The 26,079-nt window shown below is 39.2% G+C and overlaps 1 long non-coding RNA gene across 2 annotated transcripts in view; it reads right to left on the minus strand.

Moving 5' to 3' along the window:
* Positions 1-26,079, minus strand: part of LOC120398829 — a 76,442-nt gene that overhangs the window by 24,758 nt on the left and 25,605 nt on the right. The window contains exons 2-6 of one of the 2 annotated variants that reach the window (XR_005594730.1): positions 15,298-15,477; positions 13,690-13,741; positions 5,561-5,672; positions 2,678-2,788; positions 238-354 (exon numbers count right to left, since the gene is read on the minus strand). This is a non-coding gene — a long non-coding RNA (uncharacterized LOC120398829). The remainder of the gene's footprint in view (positions 1-237; positions 355-2,677; positions 2,789-5,560; positions 5,673-13,689; positions 13,742-15,297; positions 15,478-26,079) is intronic. The other variant, XR_005594731.1, reaches the window with a different exon arrangement.

Consider the following 26,079-nt stretch of genomic DNA (forward strand, 5'->3'; position numbering starts at 1 on the left):
AAAGACTTCTCATAAGAGAATACACTCAAAAATACAGATTATTTTCCCCCAGTTGAAACTATAACAGCATATTTTCAAATGTACCATAGCTGTGTTTACTCCTAGAGATTTCTTCATGTATTGTACCAGTCAGAGTAAATATTTTAAGTCTGTAAACAATTTAAAACAAACACAAAGATGTGGCTGAGAATGAGAGCTTTTAATATTTCTTATTAGGAAAAGTAGATCTAACCTTACCCCTCTATGCAGCCTATACATGTTTGAGCAGAGTTCAGAGACATCACCAACAGATTGTGGACTAGAGTGAAACACCATATAGAAGCTGGCAGTCATATGAGCCCACAATAAGTGGACCTGGTGAAGTGAAGAAAAAAAAATCAGAAGTTAATTACAGTGGAATTCTGGACTGTCACATCATAGGCTTCTGATACTTGAGCTAAAGGATTAATTCAGGGATGAATCTGGAAGTATAATGAGGAACATTCAAAAGGTATGAACTTATTCTAGCAAGCAGTTGGTGCAGTCCAAAACTGAAAATGGATTTTCTGGGTGACGTCTCTGGCTGTTCCAAAGTTCTGGTTAGGAATACAAAGGTATGTCTTCCAAACAATGTGGTCTAGATCTTCAAAAGCGTTCAGCACACACAACAGGAATCAGATTTTCACAGGAGCTTATCTCCCATTTAGGTACCAAAAGTCATCCTGCAGGTCAGAATGAAGAGCTCTGTGACTGCTAGGTGTCCCTAGCCTCTGTTTGCCAGAAGCTGGGAATGAGCGAGAGGGGATGGATCACTTGGTGATTACCTGTTCTGTTCATTCCCTCTGGGGCACCTGGCCCTGGTCACTGTTGGAAGACCAGATACTGGGCTAGATGGACCTTACATCTGACCCAGTAGGGCCATTCTTATGTTCTTATGCTTAACAAAATAGAGATCTGCAGGGTGCAGTTAATGCAGGCTGTATTTTCAGTGTTGTTTACATAAAATAATTTAATTGCTGAACCAAAGCTCTCCTTGTTTTTGTGAGACCATCACCACAAGAGTTTGATACTTATTTATTTAAAAAAAAACAACCACTATGTTTTCTTCCACATTTCTAATTTCCCCATAACCAGGGGCAGGAAGGCTGGCTGTGCCTGGTGGAACCCTTGATGGAGGCCATAGATTCAAATGATGCTGACCCTTGCTCAAAGATGAAACTCACCCCTGAGTACAACTTCTCTTATTTGCATAGGGATGCAGTTCCTCTCCCCTTCTATCAGTGGGACTGAATCAAGACCTTTATTTTGGCGGGGGTTGGAGGGTGGATGGGTAGGAGGGGCTATCACATATCAGAATTATGATTGTACATGTCACCTGTGATTTTTCTTCCAGGACTGACTTCTACTACACCAGTTTAAGGGTGGGTCATAAATGTATATATGATTTAATGAGAAAATGAGGTAATCAGTTATAATTATGTTTATGGATGATCTTGGTGCTGCATATGGTCACGCTCGTTTAGTATAGTCCTCACTGGCTGGGAACAGCTCAGCTATTAGCAAGAGTGGAATGAGTTGTACATTAAACAACATAAGGTGAGACTGAATCTATCTCCTCCCTGGGCTGAAGATTTATTAGACTTTGCCTTTTTTTTATTCCATTACAGTGATGCATCAAGTGGCTTCAATAAAATCCCCTTCTCTGAGAATGACTGAATATACATGAGGGGAAAGTATATCTCATTACAAATTATTTTCACAAGTTATTCTTGTTGAGATGAAAGCTCTAATTTCTAAGAGACTTCTAGAGGATGGCTGAAACCAGCAACAGTCATCAATTAAATTATATTTAATCTCAAAATTCAAAAGTCAAAGCAGTTTAAAAAGTACTTAAGCAAATACAGGTGATACCCTGAAAGGGTTGTATCTTTATATATAATCAGAGGAGGAGGGGGAGGTTTACTTTAAATGAGGATAGTGATTATATTGATGAAAATTAGGTTTCAGCCAAGCCAGAAACCCTGCTTCTAGTAATCCATTTACTGATAAACCTTCAGAGAAGGTAGCTGTAATTGAAGCCTTTCCTTAGTGATGGGTACTAGCAGTATCTCTTATTCTGATTCAGCAAGTCCACTATAGATTTAGGAAAGCTTGAAACAAGACTCTTTGTGGCATATCAGTGTGGAAGAAGTAGAGAGAATTGTAAATATATCACGTAACTTTTTCCTCATAAAAAGTATCTACTTCTTGTGTCTAAAATTTAGAAGCAGACACCGTTCACTTCCACATCCTTTTCTTTTAATCAAGGAAAGGAAGGACTATTAATGTAGATTATCAGTGTCTCAGTGCCTGCAATAATGCCTCTTCCTAATGATGTAGGTAGGGTAGGATCCAACGGCTGGGGTGCCTGGTATAATAAGTGACTCCCATGGCATCAATTTTTTACATACATAGATGGGAAAAGCACCCTACAGTCTGTTTCTGGCTTCTGTTTATTAGGGCTTTGTGTGGTGCAGAAAGGAACAGGGAATATTGCTGACAGTGAATACCAAAAGAATAATAAATTGGTCCTTTAAATTTAAAAAAACATAAAAAATAACCTCATTTTTATACCAAATATCTGCTGATTACAATAATTTCTTGCTCCCATGTGTGAGAAATAATATTTCATCTTAAATATGAAATTAAAATATATTACCCTTGCACTTGAGATGCTAATGGAACCTCTGAGGTGAATTCTCATCTTGATAGCCAGAGATTTATGCCTGATGCCTCTAAATCCTCTCTTTAATGACGTAAGAACATATTCCTTCAAGATCATCACCAAGCAGAAAAATGAGAAGGAACCAGCAGAAAAGAATAAGGATTTTTTCAATATTCTCCAGTCTTCTTCTGTGGAAGTAGAACTGATTCTCAATAAAATGAAAGCTCCATTATAATACCACACTGAACTGTTTCAGTTTATATGTTTGTGACTAATTAAGTCACAAGAGCACTGTTTCCTGGGCAGCCTTGTATCTTACAAAAGCTCTGTACTGCTTATTCTGACAAATATTCATGATGTTAAGGGGTTTCTCATTTACCTGATTTGCTCAGTAGTTTACAATACATATGTTTCTGTTCAAACCAGTGTGCCCATACACACTATTTTTAATACAAATAAATAAAAAAGACTTTCATTCTCCAACACTGTCAGTTTATTTCCATTAAAAGTAGTCTCAAACAACTGTCTTTCTATGGTACTTATGTTGCCCCATTGCTGTGGTATCTGAGCTCCTCCCAGTCTTTAATATAGGTACATACAGTTTATTATGATAACATTAACATACATCCTAGAAAAATTTTTATTTTATACTCTATTGATCTGGATTCTCAGTCAAGAGCATTATCAAAGCAAGAATTGTAGAATGGGATTTGTAAAACTATTGGAATAATTTACCTAGGGTTCTCTATCCGTGGATGTCTTTAAATCAACACTGGATATCTTTCTAAGGGTAGGTCCATACTTACCGCGCGGGTCGACGCGGTGAGTTCGACTTCTCAGAGTTCGAACTATCGCATCTAATCAAGACGCGATAGTTCGAACTCCCCGCGCGCTCTGGTCGACTCCGGAACTCCACCACCACGAACGGCGGTGGCGGAGTCGACCTCGGAGCCGCGGAGTTCGACCCCGCCGCGTCTGGACGGGTAAGTCAGTTGAACTAAGGTAGTTCGAGTTCAGCTACGCTATTCGCGTAGCTGAAGTTGCGTACCTTAGTTCGACCCTCCCCCCCCGTAGTGTAGACCAGACCTAAAAGATAATAAAGATTCCTCAAACAGAGGCTTGTGATTTGATCTTACATGCACTGAGGTCAAATGATTGAGCTCCTGTTAACTTCAATGATGCAAGATCAAAGTTTTGATGCAGAAGTTACTCAGTGTGGTTCTATGGCCTGTATTATGTAGGAAGTCAGAGTAAATTATAATTGTCCCTTCTGGCCTTAAAATCTATGAAGAGTGGTCAGCATTGACCTAATACTGCTCCCATCCATTATCTTCTATGGGGTTTGAAAATCCCACCCTTAGTGCTTTCATAACTGGTGTTATTTTAATAGGATTTAATTGCACAAGATATAATGTGTGATCTATAACAAATAACGAAGACTAAATATGGTGAGTGACATATTCAGAGAACATATATCAGAATGATTATGATGGGACTTGACTTCATTTTCTGATCTTCATTCAAAGTTCATTTTTCTCTGAATATAAAACTTAAATCAGTATAGATTAAATCATGTTCTCCATTGTGTTTTCCTGTGATTTTTTTAAAATGCTAAAATATTAAGAGTAAACTCCTTTTGTTAAAATTTTTTTGTTGATATGAAAATTTTTAAAACTCAGTTTATTATTTACCCCTTCTTAAACGGATCTTCAAAGAATTTCATGCTTTTTTCCTAGGGTGAACATTTCCTGTCTGATTATTTTTTGCAGCTAATGTCAATATTTTGGCAGGTAAAATGACACCTGGATCACTGATAAAAGATACAGTGCCTAAATGTTAAGCTACTGAAAGTGTTCTTAACTAATGTGAGTGTAGCATAGTTGTAAGCCATGCCTGCTCAGTGTGGCACTCTGTCCCCCTCTACTAGTGTCTAAGCTAACTAGAGATTGATGCGCCAGGTACAGCATTTGTTACTAGAACCAGGTCTTTCAGCTCAGGCAGCAGAGGTTCAAAAATTAAGGGCAAAAGGTTCTAGGTTGTATCCCTGCTGCTTCTGACTTGCTAGAGGCTTTGGTAGTACATAGGATTTTCTAAATTCCATATCTGTGAGATTTGGGTCCTAACTCCCTTTGTTTGAAAATTCCCTTGTCCCAGCATGTTCAACTTTTGAATAAATAGCTCCACGGTTTCAAAACTTTTGAAGCAATGACATTATGTAGAAAAATCATCTCTCCCACTGTCGCCATTTTTTCTTGTAGCCCTTTTCTTTTTAACTCAGCATAGAGTTTTTGAAAGCGCAACAACTGCATATGCACCATAGAAGAGCTGAATGAATAGTGGGAAAATGTCCCACAAATATATGGTTTAATTTGAAAACTATTAATATTGTTTATTATTTGTATTACAAAAGGGCCTAGAGGAGCTCCACTGTGCTAGGTGCTATCCAAACACCTAGTAAGTCCCTGTGCTGAAGAGCTTATGGTCTTGGGCCCTGATCCTGCAATTCATTGTGCAAAGGCACAGTGGTGGCATCTGAATGTGGTGAATTGCAGACTCAAAGCCTCAAGAGACAATAAACATATCCTTTCTTGCATCCGTTGTCTCTCATCATTATTCCCAGTTTGCAAAGTGAGATTGGAGTTATGCCTATTCTCCCAATTAACTCTTTTGTTCAGTCACTGACATTCCTCTGCTGTTCATGTACATACACTAGACTTCTTCAAGCTTTGCAAACTTTTATGCTCAATTGATAATACTTATCAAAGCACTATTGCATTTTTTCATCACTGAGTTCTCTTTACAGCCTCCTATTAATCCGTTCTTCCAAGGTGGTTCTTAGCACATCTCATCTTTGTAGTCCTGCATAACGCTACTCACTCATCTATGCACAGGATACTGTATTCCTCCCTAGAGCTAAAGATATAGGAAGAGGACTCCCTTGAGCCAGAATTGAGCTCCATATGTGGTAGAATTAGTACTCATGATACACCTGGAAAACAAAGCACATAGATATGCACTAATTTTATAGTCCTCCATATGCCTGGAAAAGTTATAGACAAAAACCACTCACCCACGTGCCTGGTTGCACCTTAGTTCCACAATTTTTTTAAGGGTTTATCAATGCTGTCAAAAGTACACAGTAATATACATAGGAATAAGAAAGCCACAGCCTCTGATAACTCACTGTGCTTTAAGTTGGCCGAAGATGATGCTTTTCAGTCCATGATTTGGCTCTTTTAGCAATGTATTTTCAATTAGTCTATTCCAGATTCAGCTGTTGTTGGATTTTGTTTGTTTTTTAAGACTCTAGAGTAGCTCCCTCCAAGCTACTGGAGACTCTTCATAGCAGGCTGTGACAGGGCATGCATGCCCCGCACTGGGACTGTGGGGGTTAACCCCTCACTGTGGGCTGAGGAAGCCATGCCTCCATGGCCCCACTGGGCATGCTCAAAGTGCAACACCAGTATAAGAGGGAGCAGCCTGGCTCAGTCTGGGTGGATTGACATAGGAGAAGGTATGCTGCTGGCCCCTGCTGAAGGGCTGCACAGCCCCTAGCCTGGGAGTAGCTATTGACTCCAGCTGCTGGGCTGCACAACCCTGAGCCTGGGGGCAGTTATTGACTCTGACCACTTGACCACATAGCCCCACCTGGCAGTGTGCAGGTGCGATCACAGGCCTGACCCTCCACACAGGCTTATATAAGAAAAAAATAATAAAAAGTAACTTTGGATATTCAACTTAAAGGGCTCAGAGAAATGACTGTAAGTGGTATACCATTGGCTATAAGTAATGCCTGCTTTTTTGATACCTTGATATGACATCAAAACAAACATTGATTAACTGGGTTTGACTGTATTCATTTGTTACAGGCTGCTAGTGACAATGCTTTGCAAAGAAGCTTGTCCACTCTTTTATTATTGTTATTTACTGTTTGTTTTTTGGCAGTGCTCTAATTTAGGGCCTCATTGTGCAGGGTACAGTGAACACATGTGGTAATGGACAGTCCATGCCCCAAAGTGCTTACCCACTAAATACACAAGAGAGACACAGGAAGTACTATAGTCATTCATGGTGAACAAGTAAAGAAAGTCCACGTTCTGCTAACAGCTTTTGTTCACCTGCCAAGTACAATCCCTCAGGAAGAAATTAGAGACACTAGTGAGAAGGTGAAGCAACTAATGTAGCTTGTTCCTGAGTATAAGGAAGTGAAGCACAAATAGTTCGATAGGTAAATATTGATGAAAGTCATAATAAGCAATATTTATTGTAAGATTTCCAGTATTTCCTTACTGCAGCTAGGAAGAATATGATGTGACCATGGCCTTAATCCCAACAGTATTTTGGTATTTCTTTCTCTGGCTAGAACAAGAGGCATGAGATAAGTACATTTTGAAAACAACAAGCAGGGTTAGTGGGACTTCTTTTGAACCTCATAAATGTTCAAGTATAGTTTGAATTTGAGATTCGATTTCTATTGGTTCCAATTTTATCAGAATTGGTAATGAAATGCAAACTGGTGAATGCAAACTGGTATTTGCAGATTTACATGGAGACTGGCTGGTATCCTCTAGAGAAGGTTTCTTTGGAACTGTTCCAGTGTTCATTGAAGTCACTGAAAACCCTCCCATTTACTCCTGTGAGCATTTGGATTACACCTGTTAGATTTAGATTGACCTGGAGTAGATTGAGAAATTGTCCAGATTGTTATTGATTTATAACAAGACAAAGAAATCAGCAATGTTTATAAAAATAGATTCCTTCTTTTAATGTGTGGTTGGTTCTCAGTTGTTCCTGTGAAAATCATTTTCTGTTTTGATTGAAGTGGGTTCTTTAAACTCCTGAGTTTCACTCTGAAGATCAAGTTTGAACAAGCCCCAAAGTTTCAAAGAAAAACTGTCAAATTTCACTGAGTTTCACACCAAAACACAAGTGTGTCCTGGCTTTTAAGTTGAAGTATAAATCAGTCTAGGTTTTCTCAGAACCACTCTCAATACTTCACCATGCAGGTTCTGTATGGTTGCGATTTGTTGCTAATGTTTTACACAGTTCAACTCATCATACGTTACCTATCCTCTTTGTAAAATGCCTTTCCTTTCCATTATGTGTGTACACTTTCAGGGATCCTTCTTGGAACAATACTGTCTTTTGCCAGCCCACTCTGAAAGGAAAGTCTTTGGATATTTAGACTCCCATCACAAACCTGCTCGAGTACCATTTGTTCTCATTAGAATTCTGATTCTTCTTCCTGTTAATCATTCTGCACTGAAAGTAACCTATTAACAGGCTTACTATCCTTCCTTTGATCAGTGGATCTTGGAATTGAAATAATTTGGAAACCTGATCCATTTTTGAGCCTACAGTTATAATTGTCTATGAATTTCTCATGAGACAACTAGCTCCACTTTTGTGGAGTGTGTGGGAGGATTTAATTTAACATAGTCTGTATTTAAAGGAGAACAATTTCTACACCTGTGTTTGAAAAGTCATATGATAAAAATAAAGACAACTTTATCAAATTAAACCAAAGTATTGGAAACCAGTATATTTTTCCTATATGTTCATGTTTTTTCCTTTTAAATGGCAAAAGTCTTTAAACTACTTATCTACCTTAAAGGTAAATACACTTATCATGCCTTTCAGTTTTAAAAAAAATTGCTTGTGAGCAACATTTCAGCAGAGCACTGAGCAACATAAGGGTTACAGTACTTTTTGCAAATCATACTCTTCAAAAGTATGTTTGACGACAGAGTTGTAGAGATCCCTACTTCTATCAAACAGTTTATGTGCCACTATGACTGTACAGTTAAACAAGCTTCAGCTCCTGCAGCTCTTCCCAGAATAACTAACTTCCTACCCGTGGTATTTCCTACCAAAATTTTGGTCATCTCAGCAACTGGGACTTACACTCACAGCCTCTGAAGTCACAAAACAATACTGGATCTCAGTAATGACAATGGCCACAGTCTAAATTCATAAACTAAGATTTTGGTCAAAGGATTAAACAGTTCTCACAAATAAAATCAGTACCCAGATCTTATGATGGCAGATACTCTATAAATACCACAGACAGAAACAGATTTTGAGCCATCCTACCCGCTGTCTCTTTATGACGTTGGAAGGTAGAGGAGAAAGAATTCCCCACCCCAGCTCTTCTGTTGTACGAGGGAAAGAAAAATAACTTGTTCACCTCATCCCAGCCTCATTTCTGGGGACAGGGAAGAAAACTTTAACCCACCAGCTGATCTCTCATCAGTGCATAAGTGGTTCTCCTCAACATACCTGTCTCATGTAAAAGCTAACTTTTAACTGTTGTCTTAGCTTAGCAGCAAGGGCAAAAAAATGATCAATGTAATCATTTTTGTCTATTTAGATTTTCTTTCTCCCAACAGGATCTCTGTATGAAATGATTGGGAATTCAGATAATCCCTGCGAGGGGAAGGATTAACTCACAAAATAATATATCAATTTCCATAACACTTAAAAACCCTCTCTCATTTGGACATAGGCAGAATCCAGTAAAACCTGCTTAAGACTTCTAAAATGTAAAGTAATGGTTTTATAGCCCTGACATATTTGTTAGCTAAAAGTAAAAACCAGAAAACAAGTAAAAGTAAAACCCACAGCTACAGCCAGATCCAAGGTATTAATAGTTATATTCACTTCAGATTAATGGGTATTAAACATTGATTCTAGATGCACATTTTGAGGAGGAAGAGGTGGAGAAGGAAGCATGACATCAAGATAAAATACAGTCTTTGTTTCCAAAACAAAAATGGGGATGGTAAAACTGAAAACATGAAATTGAAAGAGAATCATTAATAACTATATTCTTTATCTTAAAAAGAGAGAGAGAGAGAGAGAGAGAAGAGGAAAAAGAAAAGAAAAAGAAACCTCCAAAACCCCTCATGTCCCTGTATGTTCCAGTGTATTACAGGCAGGCATTATCCAGCCCCCTTTCTAAATGTTGGCAAGACAGTTTGGTTTCCCAACTCTGTGAAAATCTAAAAAATAATGAAAATTCAGCTACCGTACTTTCTAAGCCTTTGGTAGATATTTTCACTTACTTTGTCATTTTCAGGGGGGAAACAATGGTGGCATCTGTGCCCTGGTGCTAAGTGCTCATTTGCATGCAGAGGCAGAGAGATATCCGTTTATTATCAATTTTATGCATTACTTCATTTCATGGTGTTAAAACAATTACATTCAAAGGGTTCAGCAGTCCACAGCCAAGCTATTCAGTGCTCCAGCAGCATCATATAATAACGTTATTCAGGGAGAGACACATACATCATAGTTTACTGACTTAGAAGTAAAAAAGGGAGAGAGAGAGGCAGCAGCCTGATAGAGCTGGAAACAGAATTAGTAAAACATCAGAGTTATTACAATAAGCAAAGAAATTCAGGGCAGATGGAGATAAGATTTATTAACTTCTGACTTAGTTTTAAGAAAGTTAGGCCCATTTTCTAGGTAAAACAGTTACCCTGCCAAATTCTCTGCCATATACATCAGCAACTTGTTTTATACAGCACTTTTGATAATCAATATTGCAAAGCTCTGTGTAATCAAAATAAATAGATATATAAAGTGTACACCTCTGCTATAAGGTTTTATAACACACAGCTTGATATAACAAACAAATGGTTTGGCTGTGAAGAGAGCCTTGTACTGAAAGTGCTCTCTACATGTGGTGGATTTGTAAATTGGTCATGTGGTTACTCCTTCCAAGGTTTAAAGTTTAACTTTTTTTTCCTTAAGAGGAATTTATATTTTGGATTGAGTTAAAGAAATGTCAAAAACTGCTGTCTGAATTGGCCTCTTGCCAGCCCTGCCAAAATGATAGAAAACTTGCAGCTCAGTTGTAAAAAGGTACAAAATACAAATGCATTTTCAGGACATTTGTTTGACTTATTATTTTATTATGGCATGTGCCTCCATGAAGGGAAACTAACACTAACTGAGCATTTGCTGAAATTTTTAGAAGTGCAAAAAAAAAACCATAGATCCAACAACTTTTAATAATACTTTATTGCCAGAGGAAAATAAAATCAAAGCTGCCACTATAAAATAAAAAAAGCAATTAGCAACTTTCTGATTGCTATTTCTTTAAGGATCCACCTCAAGAAAGCAATTGAAGCAAAGCACAAGGGAGCAATTGAAGCACAGCACGAGGGAACAAAGTCTTCCTGAAGCAAAATAATACTCCATTTCCACACAGAAGACCCATAAGTGAGAATAATTTGGGCAACCATACTAGGGACAATCCTCTCAGGCACTATCCCAGACAGCCGTTTGGTTGCGTACTAGGAATTTCCCAATGGCCAGTGTGGCTGCAAGTGGGTGTTATGGGCATGGCTTAACAATGAAGTGAGGCGGGATCTAACATTTAGGCCTTGATTCAATAAAGCATACCAATTCTGGAAAAAAACTTAAGTACATGCATAAATCCCAGTGTTTCAGTCTTTCCTGACCAGGGATGAACGTAAGCAAGTTATTTCCTGAATTGAGGCCTTAATAAGGACACAAATGAGTTATCCAAGATGGCTGAGCTGGTGACTGAGGGCAGGTCTACACTAAGGGCGGGGGTCAAACTAGGGTACGCAAGTTCAGCTACGTGAATAGCGTAGCTGAACTTGAAGTACCCTAGTTCGAACTACTTACCCGTCCAGATGCCGCAGGATCGAAGTCCACGGTTCCAAGGTCGACTCCGCCACCGCCGTTTGCAGTGGTGGAGTACCGGAGTCGACCGGAGCGCGCGGGGAGTTCGAACTATCGCGTCCAGATTAGACGCGATAGTTCAAACTCCGAGAAGTCGAACTCACCGTGTCGACCCGGCAGGTAAGTGTAGACTAGCCCTCAGAATACTTAACTGGCCACTGCTGAAAGAGCTAAAAAGGTGAGGAGAGTAAGGGCAAAGGAGAATGCTTCTCACCAGTTTAAATAGTGTATACACAATTATTTCACTTTTAGAGCTAAAGTATCAGGTCTAGGTTTTGTGTCAATAAGACCTAGTTTATATTATTTTACTACACTAAACTGTGGCACAATGGTAGAGGAAGTCATCTTATTGTGGCATGTAAATTTCTACATGCTCTTGCCACATATATGTGTGGAACACACTAATGTTCAGTGTGTGTTAAAAGAATAGCACTGCTGAAAAACACAAGTTACACCAGGAATGAATCTAGCCCTCTGTGCTCCCACTTACACTAGTGCAATGCCACTGACTTCAGTGAAGTTAAAATGCAAAAAAGTTAATCAGATACTCTGGATTTATGCTAGCGTAAATGAGAGCAGAATTTGGCTCATTGTCTGTAGCTCTTCAGTACTTAAAGCAGAGATAATAAGGAGAGATGTTCAATCTCTGTTTGGAATAACCCAAATGGTAGATTTGACTATACTGAAATTTTAAAAAATGTACTTGTTTTTAAAAAATATATTCCTTGTAAGGACACCAAGCATCTCTAACACATGGAAAGTGCTCTCATAAAAATGACACAGAGCCTCTACATTGGCCTCCTTCAAACACCTCCTTAAAACTCACATCTGTCATGATGCCTACAAACCACTTGACAGAGACTAGGCAGCTGGTGTCTTGTGACAGATGTTTATTACTCCAATCATAATCTCCCTGTTACCTTGTGTGCCTTCCCCCAGCCCCTCCCATCTGTTTGCTTTTCTCCCCCTATTGTGTCACTTCACATATTTAGACTGTAAGTAAGCTCTTTGGGGCGAGGATTATCTATTGGTTAAATGTGTGTGCCGTGCCTGGCACAATGGAGTCTTGGTACCTGACCGGGGCCTCTGGGATACAATAATAATTCTATAATAAAGTGATTTTGTCTTAATTAAATGTTAGCTGATTTTGGCTTTAAGATTGAAGTAGTGACCCTCTACCAGAAAAGAGGGTGGGATGGGTGATGAAGGAAGAGATTGTGGTATTTTCATGATGCTGTCTCTAAAATGAGAGAGAGCGAGAGCGAGAGAGCGAGAGAGAGCGAGCGCACATGTGTTTAGGTTGTAGTGGTTGGTGTGTGTGGTGGTGCAGTCAGAGAATGATGATCTGGAAGCAAAAGAGAAATTCAGCCAATCAAGGAACCGAGAAATGAAGAGCTGTTTTTAACTGATCCTTTCTCAGCCAACAAATGTAAAACAATCTATTTATTTAAAACTGCACAGCTATTCCGTTAATACAGCATTGTTTTTCTTTGTAGACTCTGCTGCTTTAAAAGCAGCATAAAGCTTTAAAAAAAAATCTGGAGTTAATTAATAGCAGAATCCTGTGTAGTTTTCCCCTCTTTAACACAAAAAGGTCCACATACAAATTACTCATCAATCAGCCTAGATTTATTAAACTAAAACATATTATTTGATAAAGTTAAGAGGCTTGTAGTATAATAAAAAGCACTTGTGCCACATCTTGACAAGGTTGCTGTCTATAAAATATATACGTAAAATTCTCTAATCTTTGCTATGCTCAGCAGGATACAGTCAAACTTGTTTAGTCAATCCACTGTTACACTGCTGCATTCCAGAGGCTCCATATTGGAATGTAGTACATAGATAGTTCAGCAGCAGCATCTGCTATGTCCTATTCAGCCCTATCCATTGCTTTCAACAGCCTTCAAGTAGTTAAAGATGGTTAAGAAAATTAGTTAAGCACTTCACAGCACCGTGAACGGCCATGATGCCAAAAAAGAACTATAGGAGTCAGCAAATCAACCATTTGTTCACTGATGGCTTTGGATTTTTGGTTTGATGGTTTAAGTGCATGCTGATAGTTCACTGACATGTTAGGATAAATGCTGTTGCATTGCTTTGTAACTCAGCACATATTTCTGTACTTGGAACAAATATCAAGTTTGAAAGAAGAATATTGAACTTATGATTCAGGTTTCTTAGCTCCAGCACTTGAAGCAGTTATTCTTTCCTCTTTACGTGGTTGTAAGCAAGGACAGAGGTCCAGAGATTCAAATTAATCCCTTTGAAAGGGAAGTTAGGTGCCTTACCTTTGAAGATGGGGCAAGACAATCTCCAAAGATGCTTTCAGTCTTTAAGATGCTTATGAAAAAGGGAGGGAGGGAAGAAGCCATTAATATCACCCCAAAGTACATTTCTTTACAAGTTGACGCTAGCCTTTTTCTGGAAGGTAATTTTTTATGCTGGATTCTGAGTGAGATGTGCTGTCAGAAATATAAACAAGAAACCCCTGTCTCCTAAGGTATCCAAGGAAGTATAAAGATTAGACACTGCTGTGTGTTCTGCCAGGAGACACTCCTGTACAGATGTCCTATTTTTGACATGTAAGTACCTGGAAATGGTGGATTTTCCATTTTTTTAAGTTTTCACTTCAAGACAATGCAGTCAAACACTAGTTATTGGGCTCAATACAGGAGCAACTGGATGAAATTCTATGGCTTATGTTATACAGAAGGTCAGACTAGATCAGGGATTGGCAACCTTTGGCACGTGGCTTGCCAGGGTAAGCACCCTGGCAGGCCGGGCTGGTTTGTTTACCTGCCACATCCACAGGTTCGGCCAATTGTGGCTCCCACTGGCAGCGGTTCGCTGTCTCAGGCCAATGGGGGTAGAGGGAAGCAACGGCCAACACATCCCTCAGTCCGCGCCGCTTCCCGCAGCCCCCATTGGCCTGGAGCAGCGAACCACGGCCAGTGGGAGCCGTGATTGGCCGAACCTGCAGATGCTGCAGGTAAACAAACCAGCCCGGCCCACCAGGGGACTTACCCTGGCAAGCCGCGTGCCAAAGGTTGATGATCCCTGGACTAGATGATCTAGTCAGGGGCGGCTCCAGGCCCCAGCACGCCAAGCACGTGCTTGGGGCGGCATGCCGTGGTGGGTGCTCTGCCGGTCGCCGGGAGGGCGGCAGGCGGCTCTGGTGGACCTCCTGCAGGCATGCCTGCGGAGGGTCCGCTGGTCCTGTGGCTCCAGTGGACCTTCCGCAGGTGTGCCTGCGGGAGGTCCACCAAAGCCAAGGGAGCTGTGGACCGCGGGACGCCTGCGGGAGGTCCACCGGAGCTGCTTGCCGCCCTCCCGGCGACCGGCAGAGCACCCACCACGGCATGCCAAGGTGGCAAAATGTCTAGAGCCGCCCCTGTATCTAATGATCCTTTCTGGCCTTAAAATCTATAAACATTTTAAGTGGTAGAGGTGCTAGTTACCCTCATTCCAGACTTGAATCATATCAACATCAACAGACAAGTATATATTTATAGCTATAGGTTTGGTATTATTAGTATTAGGATTTTATAACACAATTCTACTCCCACTAAAATAAATGGCCATTCAGACAATGAAACCAGGATAGAATAGAATGTATATAGCATAGGCTATTGGTCAAATTCACTTTTGGAGTAAGCTATTTCAACTGCATTGATGTCAGTAGAGTTACACATGCTTATGCCAGCTGGGATTTTGGCTCTGAGAATCTAAGAACTATGCAATGGGAAGAGCTATTGGAAGAGTTATGTGATATGATAAGTTATTTAAATAGACAAAAGAAAACCCCAAACATTAATAAAAAGGAATGGGAAATAGTGAATCATGTAATACTTAGACAAAAGCAATAGTAACAAACACACTAAAACTCCATCTCCCACCTGCCAGAAGTTGGAGCTGCAGTGATGATACCAGGTCATTTCAGAGGTCATTTTGTTTACTGATGATACTGAGAGATGCTAAACTCCCTCTATTCCCCTGGACTAAAATGGGTGCCAACGGCACTCAGCATATTGCAGGATGGAGTCCTTAAATAAGCTGTAGTTCAGAATTCCATCTGTCTGCAAAAGAAAAGGAAATGCTATTAAATGTATAGTACATGGATGCCGAGAAACATAATAGAAGACAGACAAGAGACAGAACAGGAATTTATATAAAAATAATCCAACAGTCAAATCCTGAGAGGTGATGAGCATCTGTACCTTCCATTGTGGTCTATGGGAATTGCAGGTGCACAGCAGGTGTTCAACCAGTCTCAGGATTTAGCCTTTTGTCAATAAAGATATACTGGCCAATAAATACAATGTAATTCATGTGAATATACAACAAGAGTGTAGATGAATGAGTCAAGCACAGCACAGCCTTCCTCTGATCTTTTTTTTTCTGGTAGTAAGTATTAAATAATCATACCAATTGTGCAGTAACATACTAAGGACCATATCAAAATAGCTTTTATCATGAGTAATTATTTAAAGTGTTCTAAAACCTACAGTATATAGTTTTCCTGTGTTGATAACAAGAAGCCTGCTTTCAGACTGGTCTGCAACTTGCAACATGAATACATACATACATAAAGATAAAGGTACTTGTAATAGGCAGGTGGCAGGTTGTTAATTCACCCCCTGCTCACTCCTAGAGGTTGTGTGATAAAATAAGCCACATGCTTATGACTTTAATGTGCTTGGTGTTCAAAAACAATACAATTTCAGGACAAAACCGCCTCCTTGCTAGCAGTTGGCTGAGACATCAAGAACAAGAAGAAGAATTTCTGAGACCTTATTGGTGAACATATGGCAGACTCTGATTTCCTTACTAAATCAGATGATATTACTAGAACTGGGTCATTATGCACACATTGTAATCTATCGTTAAACCCAACAAAGTAATATTTAGCTAGTGTTTTAATTGTGCTACTGGGATTTATCTCTGCTTTTCACACACACAAAAAAAGTCAAAGAGGGAGTGGTGAATTTTAATAAAAAGGGATAGCCAATTTTGACATCATGAAGTCATGTTTATTTAGATAAATTTTGGAAATATACATATATAGCCACACTCACTTTTTGGCATTAATTAGCAGACATGAATTAAGTTCCTTAATTTTCTTTCCACCCCTTCCAATAAAGTACATTTTCCCTAGGTACATGCTTTCAAAACTAAAATAGACAACATTCCTTCCATATAGTCTCCCATTTCTGTTCTGCCAAAAAATCATTACCTATATTTCTATACCAGTGAGAAGATTGTTGCACTGGGACAGTGTGATACATACCCAGGCATTATTGAACTGATTCTTATAAAGAAAGAAAATGAACATCTTAGCCTGAAAATCAAAGGGGTCTCTTGTAATGCCAGTCCTTATGGCCACAATCAATTAAAACAAAGATGTAACTTTCTAATCTCTTGTGCTGAATGATCATAGTGCAGGAGTTCCAATGTGGCTGAAGTTGAAGCCTGTGTTTTTATGATCCTCCGCACATGGTTTCAGAGACATGTTCAGGCTGCTGAGATAGGTACTGCTCAGCAGGGAGATGGAGCAGAAGGGGAAGGCGTGCAATTCAAACTATAGGCCAGTCACCCCGAACCTGTCAGACACACTTATTTTGCAATGTGTTAAGGGAAACTACTCAGACAAATCCCGTATCTGTCTCCAACAGCTGGAGATAAAGAACCCTGTTTTCTTTTCTGTCAGGGTTAATAAAACAAGCAACTTATTAAATAGCATTTTGGCAAACACAATGGATAATGAATCCCATTCTATAGTTAAAGACTTTTAACAATTAAAAAGATTTATGAGCCAAGCACTGCAACACATGAGTGCCTAAGGAGTGAACAAGCTCCTGTGCAGCCAATCACTGAATGAAGAGCAGGAGATATGTACATTCAGTGTGCACTTGCCTAAATCAGACATGTTGAGACAAACATGAAGAAAGGTCTTCTGAGGGCAAGCAGGAGAAGGAAGAGGAATCTGGTAGGTAACGTGCTGCTCCTGGGTGACTATAACAAGGCTTACATTTCAGAACTTGCAGGATCCTGACTCTTTGATCAGTTTGAAATGTATGTGTACATCAGATGCCACGGCCTCACTGCCCATTGTTTTTCATCAGCTACAGTACAAGTCCAGCGTCTGGTTTGTCAATCATCTGATTCAATGGCTGTTTGCCTGGGAAACTGCTGATGGGTGGGGGGTAGTGGAGGGGAGCTGCTAGAGCTTAATTACCGTACCTTATTAAAGGGCTTCTCATTCATATTCAGTAAGGAATCATTCAAGCAGACAGATACGTCTTTGTTAAAGAAACTAGAAAACATACTTTTAAAAAAGTGTAAACGTATTTACACTTGTTTGGTTAAGGGATTCTTTTCACTCTATATAAAAGAAGTGAAAGAGAAAGAAAAAAGGGGAGGTGGAAAGGGGAGAGGGAAGGATTTATATTTGTAACCAGACATGTTTTTGGAAATAAAGATACATTTCATTATACTCAGCAAGTCAAATTTTCTCTAATTTAGAGTGATTTCATTGTGATCGAACTAGGGTGAGAGGTGACTTTGTTTAAGTGTAAGATTGAAAGGGTTAAAAATTAGTGTTTTTTTTTCTATTAAAGATTTGATTAAAAATATATCACTACAAATTCTTCATGAAAGGAAAAAGCAAATTTGACATATTTTACTGTATGGCTTTATGAAGTATATTTGTCCTAAGATGTTTGTATAGTGTTATGTTGAAATAAAAATATAGGGCTGGATCTTCAGATGGCATAAATCACCATAGCTTCATTGTCTTCAGGGGAGCTACACTTTACTCAAACAGAGGATCCAGCCTGTAGTTTTGTCCTAGTTGGTGATATTCCTTTATCAGTTGATGTTCTAAATAGTTCGGGATTTGTTTTTTCATGTTCACTGATAAACCTGATATTAACATTATCTCCCTCTTAACAATAAATTAAAGAGAAAAGAAAGCAATTGTCTTTAAGACTTTTGGCAAAAGATCTTAAAACCATTTGAGACAGTATCTTCTCTGGAGAAAAGACACTGGTTCACTGCAGGCCCCTGTTGTTATTATTATTAATAAATATTAATATTACAATAGTCCACAAAGACCCTAATGAGGATTAATTAGACCTCACTTATGGCTTATGCTCTACATACATATGAAGACATACGTATATACATGGTTCTGTCACTGAAAATCTTGCAACTTATAATGTCTTTAAGGTGTTGATGTCTTACTGAGTTCCTCTTATTACTAACTCTGAAATTATAGTACTGAGGCAATGACAGTAAGATTTTAGTCCAAGGCACTTTGGTTATAAGAACTGATCATCGAGTGCTTATAACTTCCTGGAGGAAAAGCTTGCCTTTAATCAGTGTTTTCTCATACTTGTGTTTGGAAAGTCTGGGGAACTTCTTATTTGAGCACTTTGGTGAATAAAGCCCTGATCCTGCATATGCTTAACTTTCAAGTCAACATTGAATGGGCTTATACATGTGGGTAAATGTTTGCAGGATTGACGCATAAGTGACTGGCAAAGTGTAAAGACTTTCACTCTGTATGTAAAAGGTTACTGTCACATGGCTAATCTGGGAAAATTTAGAAAGAGAAAGGGGATGCTGGAGACCATCCTAGAGGAAAGATATATCCTCTCTCCTCCCAGCTGGTTGAAGCAGGAGGCCCACGATGACTAATACCCACTAATTTAATTTGATTTGTTCTGTTTTTGAGTTTGTGTTTGTGGAAATAAAACAAGCCCTGAAGAAAGAGATGTTGAAGAGACTTGTATGGTCTAGTAGGGAACAACATTTCCCTGTACCTCATTCCCAGAAATGGCTGAGTTGTTTTTGCAAAAATTAAAAATAACATTCAGACTGAGGCAGATATATGGCATGGGAAATTTTACCCCGGATGGTTGAATTTGGCAGAGTTATAAGCAACTGATGATAGGGTCTTGTAAAGGAAAGTGTTTGGCAACCTTAACTATCAGCAGCACTGTAAGGTCCATGTATAATAAAGTATAATAATAACAACTGGCGACATAGTCGCTGTTATTGCTCACCAGTCACACAAAGTTCTTAATGTTTAAAAGCATTTATCATGACTTGAAACCAGAGGAAGTGTAGTCCTAGACAGAAAGGAAAATTTGTCTTCATGCAGGCACATCTCTTCCCTTTGCCCATTAATGAGACTTTTTCCATGCTACAGCCAATTACAAATCCTTCTCTCTCAACACCCCGTCCACACACACTTTTCTAACTTTGCATCTAAGTTTTGTATTAACAAGACTTGCTATTGGTTTTGGTTTTACATGGAAGGCACTCATATACCACAGTGAAATAGAAGATAGAGCCATAACCACTAGGCAGTAGCACTTCAAAATTGTAAAAACAAAAAAAAAAGTTTGTATATCGTATTACAATTTGCTATAAATTGCATCTAAATCTTCAGTTGCTCAGTCATGAAAATGGGTGTCAGAGTCAGAGATAAAATTCTACCTATGATTAGGGATGCTAGTCAGAAGAGGAAAATACCGTGAAGATTTGCCATACACCACCACTTTACCCTTAGTCAAGGACATCTTAACGTCTTCCCCAGCACCTTCTCTCCCTTTGAAGAAGACTTAGTTCTAAATACACAGATGCTGATTTACTTCTCTTTTAATTAAATGGAGGTTGGGTGGAACAACTGTTTGAGGAACAGGGACCGAAAGTTGGAGAGAGACCTTATTTGTTGTTGGTTTGTGAATAAGAAATAGCCAATCAAAGAACAGGGATTTGAAGTATGGATATTGGCAAATAACAGTGGTCATTATACTAATCAGAACCCCTTTGCCAGTAAGAATGCAGGCAATCCCATAACTGAGAAATAAGCGTGTCATGGTAGGTTAGTAATCCATGTGCTCTGTTCAGCTCAAATATCTCCATTGCAGTATTTTAACATATAAAACTTAACATCATATCCACTAATAGAACACACTATCTTTTTATAATGTGATCAATTTGAGTTCCTGTTGGGACCATAAATTGGAATTTCCTGATATTTGTGCATTTAAAACCTCAATTACAGCACTATATTCCACAGTTTTGCGTTGAATACATAACAGATGTTTATATTGAGATGAATGCTTTGTGGAGCCAGAACTGTCATCAGACCTCTCATAATCACATTTTCACCTATGCATATGGTGTACACCTGTGGCTTGATGGAAATGTTCTCTGTTGCAATGTGGGAGGTTCAAAGTTAACCGTGTATTTTTATTCCCTTATGTTTTTTTTCAGTCACCCTTGACATGGCTGTTATATGTTTTTATATATTTTTTGTCTAGCACGTAAAACAAATACAGGAATACAAGAGTGAACAGTGGCCATTTTAATACTAATAGACTTCAGAGTAATGTGCAGAAAAATATATGTTTTGTCTCTAATATGATTTACAATTTTAAAAGTATAATTTAAATGTATGTTGGAGCAGAACAGGACAAGGCCTAAGGAAATGTCATAAGACAGAGGATGATTTTACTGCTTAATATATACAAAAGCACAATACGAAAATCAAATCCAGAATACAAAGTTAGAGGTATATAGTACACATGTGGGATTTTATGTTTATATATTTTTGTAAAACAAATAGACCTTGAAATGTGCTGGTAGGAAACCTCAATGCTCTATTTTGCATTCTCCATTCACAGACACACCCAATTCACTGTTAGGGATTCTGGGTAGTATATTCCAACAGGCAATTTTCTATATAAAAATATCTATACTTAGAAAAGCTACAAAAAGCAATTTAGAACACTATGTCTCGACAATTCTGCCCTTACAAGGGTACAACAGGTGACTTCATTAGCACTTATCCCCATGTGAGGGCTGAACTGAGCCTGGAGCTGGATGCAAAGGGAAACTGAATAGGATTTACTAGTTAATGTCTCTTTGAAGTCAGCTTTTAGTAAAGAGGGTCCTGCAGAAAGAAACTGACTAATTTTAGCTAGGTTGTACCCAAAGCATGGGCCCAAACCTATACACATGGAAGATTTCTCTTTGCTGCAAGCACTCTTACCTGCTACCTGTTGTGGTGCATTAGGTAGCTGCTTATGCCTAAAACTAGCCTTGGTGAAGCGATACATACAGATGGGTAGTTAATGCTCAAGTCAGTTTCCCTGTACAGGACACAGCACAGCATACGGAGTACTTCAATATGCAAAGAAGAAAAAGATATGAGAAGACAAGGGGAGACAAATTCTGAAGAAAAAAAAAGAGAGAAAGGAAACATAAAGGAAAGACTGAAAGAAAAGACAAAAAGTAAGAAGAATTGAGAGAAGCAGGAACAAAGACTGGAAAGAGGAAAATACAGAGTTGGATGACCCTCAGTCTCCTGCTCAGTCTAGTGACACCTTCTCTGAAGCGCTATTGCTCATAGTTGCTGGAACTATTGGTCCTGGGGATGCTGCTGCTGCACCCCCTGGCTTGAAGTGGGTTCCATCATATACAAAGTTTACAGTTTGGTTCAATGACTCTCAGCACCCTCACTATACAAATTGTTCCAGCCCCTTTGCTATTTCTCCCAGTGAAATGGGTTCTGAGTTGAATTTGGAAACAACTGGAGCAGCGATACCACCAGCTTCACCTAGGTCATGAATGGAGTTAGAGGAGGCCCTGCCATTAATAAATGATGAGGTCCTGGTGTATTCCTGTTATGAATTTTGAAACTGCATCCTGTGCTGTTGATATTTTTCCAACAGGAGTATTTTGTCTTGATGTTCTTGACCATGGGGCTAATGCAAATGCCACTGCAGTCAATGGATTTTGGATCGGGTCCTATGTGCACAGACAGAAGCATTATTACCCACAGTTTATGAAGTAAGATTATAGTTTGGTTGGTGCCAAGAACACTAACTACTTCTGTTTCCAGTTACAGTAAACATCTCTTTGCCTTGATGCAAATCACAGTAAATAGTTTAATATAGCCCATCTTATCTAAAACAGGCTTTTTGTACAAACTCCCCATTTATTATTTTACAGTATCCAAAAATGTGCTAGGTCCTTTACAGTACAAACCAGTGCAGGATATTAAGGTCGTACAATCAAAATTCATACAAGACACAATGAAGGGACAACAAAAAAAGTGGAGTGAGGCCTGGAGGGAATATTTGAATAATTATATACCCAGTTGTATTTACATACTAGAGTAAAATTAACTAAATAATAAAATAGTTCATGAATAAGTGATATTTGCATACAGAAAGTTTGTGTGCTGTATGTTGGTTGTTAGCCAAAATAGAGCTACACACATTTTCTTCAGTGCAGATCTCAGAAGTTTACAAGCAAGTTGTCAATTTCCCCCAATTACATGAAATACATCTCTGTAAGTGAAATTGCTTCAGTCCCACTCTAAAACTTTTAAAATGATTATGTAGGGAGGTTTGCTTGTCAGGGTTAGCTAGTAAAATGCATTCTGTGCTCTTAAGCTTCTTTTGTGTATGAACAGTTGCGCTAGGGGAAAAACACATTTACTAAAGTCATCTCTTTCAAAAGGAAATCTTACAATGACGTCTTAATAGCATGGTTTTATATGGCAGAGCAAATTTGGTCTATCCCCAGAGGCATAACAAAATTTGATAAAGTCAGGCTCTCTTTGATGGTGCTTATCTGTTTGGTATTTAATTTGCAACTTGTTATCCATTATTCATGATGTTTGCCAACTACTGCTCTGTTTTTCATATATAGTCAAATTAACTTTTTTATTAGAACATGCATGGGAAGAAACAAACTGATATAAAATCTTTTGTAATTTAAAACCCAATCTTTGGGCCTAATCTCATGGGCAGGGAACACCGAATGCACAGCAGTAAGTTCCAAACAATACTCCTCATCCTGAATGGAAAAAAAAAAAGAGACATACCTGGGTCCTTATCTTAAGCCCAATAAAAATTGATAAATGGACATTTATTTCAATGGGCTTTGGGTTGGACACTTGCATATTTGGCTGCGGGAAAGGTTACGATCTGTGGGTGGCTCCTCAGAGGGAGAAGACCACTCCCATAGTGATTTGGTGCAGCTTTCACCATTCACTAATCCTAAATCTTCAGAACTGTTGCCAAAGATGTAGGTCTGTCAGCAAAATAGCTGTACATTAATATAGGTTTGGCAATGAATATGATCTTGTATATTATGTATTTTGGTGTTATTGTAGCACTGACGTTTGGCAGGTTTGTACTCTAGGAGTTAGTGCTGAGAAAGTATTACCAAAATTCTGGGAAGGAAGGCTTGGAAGAAGGAAACATTAAGTTAAAAAAGCCTCACAACAACATCTCTTACATAAGACTGTTTGCAGAGGTTGGTAAACCAACCGTCACAGGTAATCGCTACATCACGGGGCAGATGTCTGCTTCAAGCCATAAGTTTGTTGTAGGAGTTCCATGACCTATGGCTGTATGGTGCCCCGTGAATTCATCAGACTGGTGACTTCTGTAACTTATGAAACCACTTGAGTCAGGCTCCAGACTTGGCAGCTCTGGAGGAATATGGAAGCCAACAACAAATGTGTTGTCCTAGTCTGGAGCTGATGTTAACTACTGGCTGTCCCAATGGCTGCATAACAGTCAATTTTGGATTATCCCTCTTTAGGTTATGACACACATCCTCTTCTTCTACTCTACATGCCACAGTTTCCTTTTACACAGGTTTTAGTAAGCACAGGCTGTGTAAGAGCTGAGCAATTGCTGAAAGACCAAGTAAGGCATATGCAGTAGCCATTGGTTCATTGAGTATCTCACAAGTAAAGCAGAAATGGTGAGCAAAAAGTCTTCTTCTGCAAGGAGTAGACCTACACATGCTAGTAGAGGACTAAGCCTTAACAGTTAGATTTATCACCTTTTCTTTGACCATTTGTATTTTAAATTCTACACAATAAATGAATGCTTAGGAGGACATTATTTATTATTAAGTATTAATTATTATTATTGTTATTATTTATCTAGTGCCAAATGTATGCTACAGTGATCACAATTAAAAGTTTATTTCAGTCTGAAAGAAATTATTGTCTGAAGGATATTTACTATTCTTAAAAGAGGGGATATTGCTGGCACTGGTAAAAAAAACAAAAGCTTTTCAAGCGCACCCTGTGTAGGTGTGTCAGGAAGTTTCTTCCCCAGAGAAACCCTAGCCCTGAGCCAGACCCCTGCACTCATCTGGGGCTCTTCCGTGCAATGTCTGGTGTTCCACCAGGCCAGGCATTCCACTCATAAGAGGCTGAGCCTTCTGATTGAGCCCTGGCCAGTCTGCCCTTTCCAGGGTTGTCAATGAACAGAAAAGGGGAATTAGTACAAATGAATTATCCCTCCACTGTGTTAAGATTATCCTCCTTCAGAGAGCCCTTCTGAAGGTGTGGTACCAATTTGGTTCACAGGCAAATATAGGGGAATATCCCCCTCTAAAGATGAGTCAACATTGCCCCCCCCCATTCTTCAGGGAGGGGCTACTGTGCAGCAGCCTTCTTCAGGGAGGAGCTCCTGCCTTCAGTCACCCTTCCCTCCAGGAGCTGAGGACTGGAGGTCTGCTCTTCACTGTGGTCAGCCACCAAATATGTTGGTTCCCCCTTTTAAGCTCCTCCCTCCAGGGCTGACATCTCTCAGAGATATGGCAGGGCAGGACCACCTAAGCCCATATTAAACTCATAAACTTTATGTTGCCTAGTGCAGGGTTTGTATACCTCATCACAGGGTGTTTTACCATCAGATATGTCCATCCTCAAAAGAGTTTACAATCTAACAAGACAACATATAAACTAAGGATTAGGAGGGGAGGGGGGGGGTCATAATATTTAGCATGTCTTGTTAGTTTCGCTATTTTTCTTCCCTTGGTCGTTATCCATTTTATTGTTATGTTAAAAGATCTTAAAGTCACCATTTAACACATTGCTGATGTTTAAATATTTTGGATGAAACTCTCATTATGTCTAACCAGTAGTTAAGAGGATTGTGTGTTTGGGGCTGGAGGAAGGGGAGTGGAGAGAAAACCCTTCCTGGGGAAGTCAAACCTTTACTGACATTTCTTTGTATTGCAAAGCAGCTGCAGAAAAGGAAGGCTGATGCACAGACTGATCTTTGGAGGCAATGTGGTCCTAGGTACCAGTCAGCCGCTGTACTAGATGACTGGAGGATAGCTAACGTAACAGCGATTTTTTTTAAAAAGCCTGAGGCAAATCTGGCAATTACAGACCGGTAAGCCTAACTTCAGTACCAGACAAACTGGTTGAAATGATAGGCCTCAAAATTTGCTATCCTTGGCAAAGGAGCAACATTAACACTTTTAGTAGTATACATGCACACCGATTTTGTGCATGCGCAACCAGATATGAGTGCACAAAACATGACTGTAAATATATTCCCTTGTGCTCATGTCATGGCTCCCACGGTGTATCATCAGCAGATATTAAACCCAGAGAAAGAAATCTTGGCATACCGAAATCAATGGGAGTTTTACCATTGGCTTCAGTGTGGTCAGGATTTCACCCAGGAACTTTAGCTCCAATCCACAGATTTCTCCCACTTGAGCTAAAGGATTAAGGGCCAGATTTTTCAAGGTATTTAGGTGTCTGTGTGGATCTTTAGGTGCCTAAATACTTTTAAAATCCATTAAATCCATTAGCTGCATGCAGGTGCAAGCAGCTGTTC

Source organism: Mauremys reevesii, linkage group 2 (assembly GCF_016161935.1).
Source record: "Mauremys reevesii isolate NIE-2019 linkage group 2, ASM1616193v1, whole genome shotgun sequence".
NCBI lineage: Eukaryota > Metazoa > Chordata > Testudines > Geoemydidae > Mauremys > Mauremys reevesii.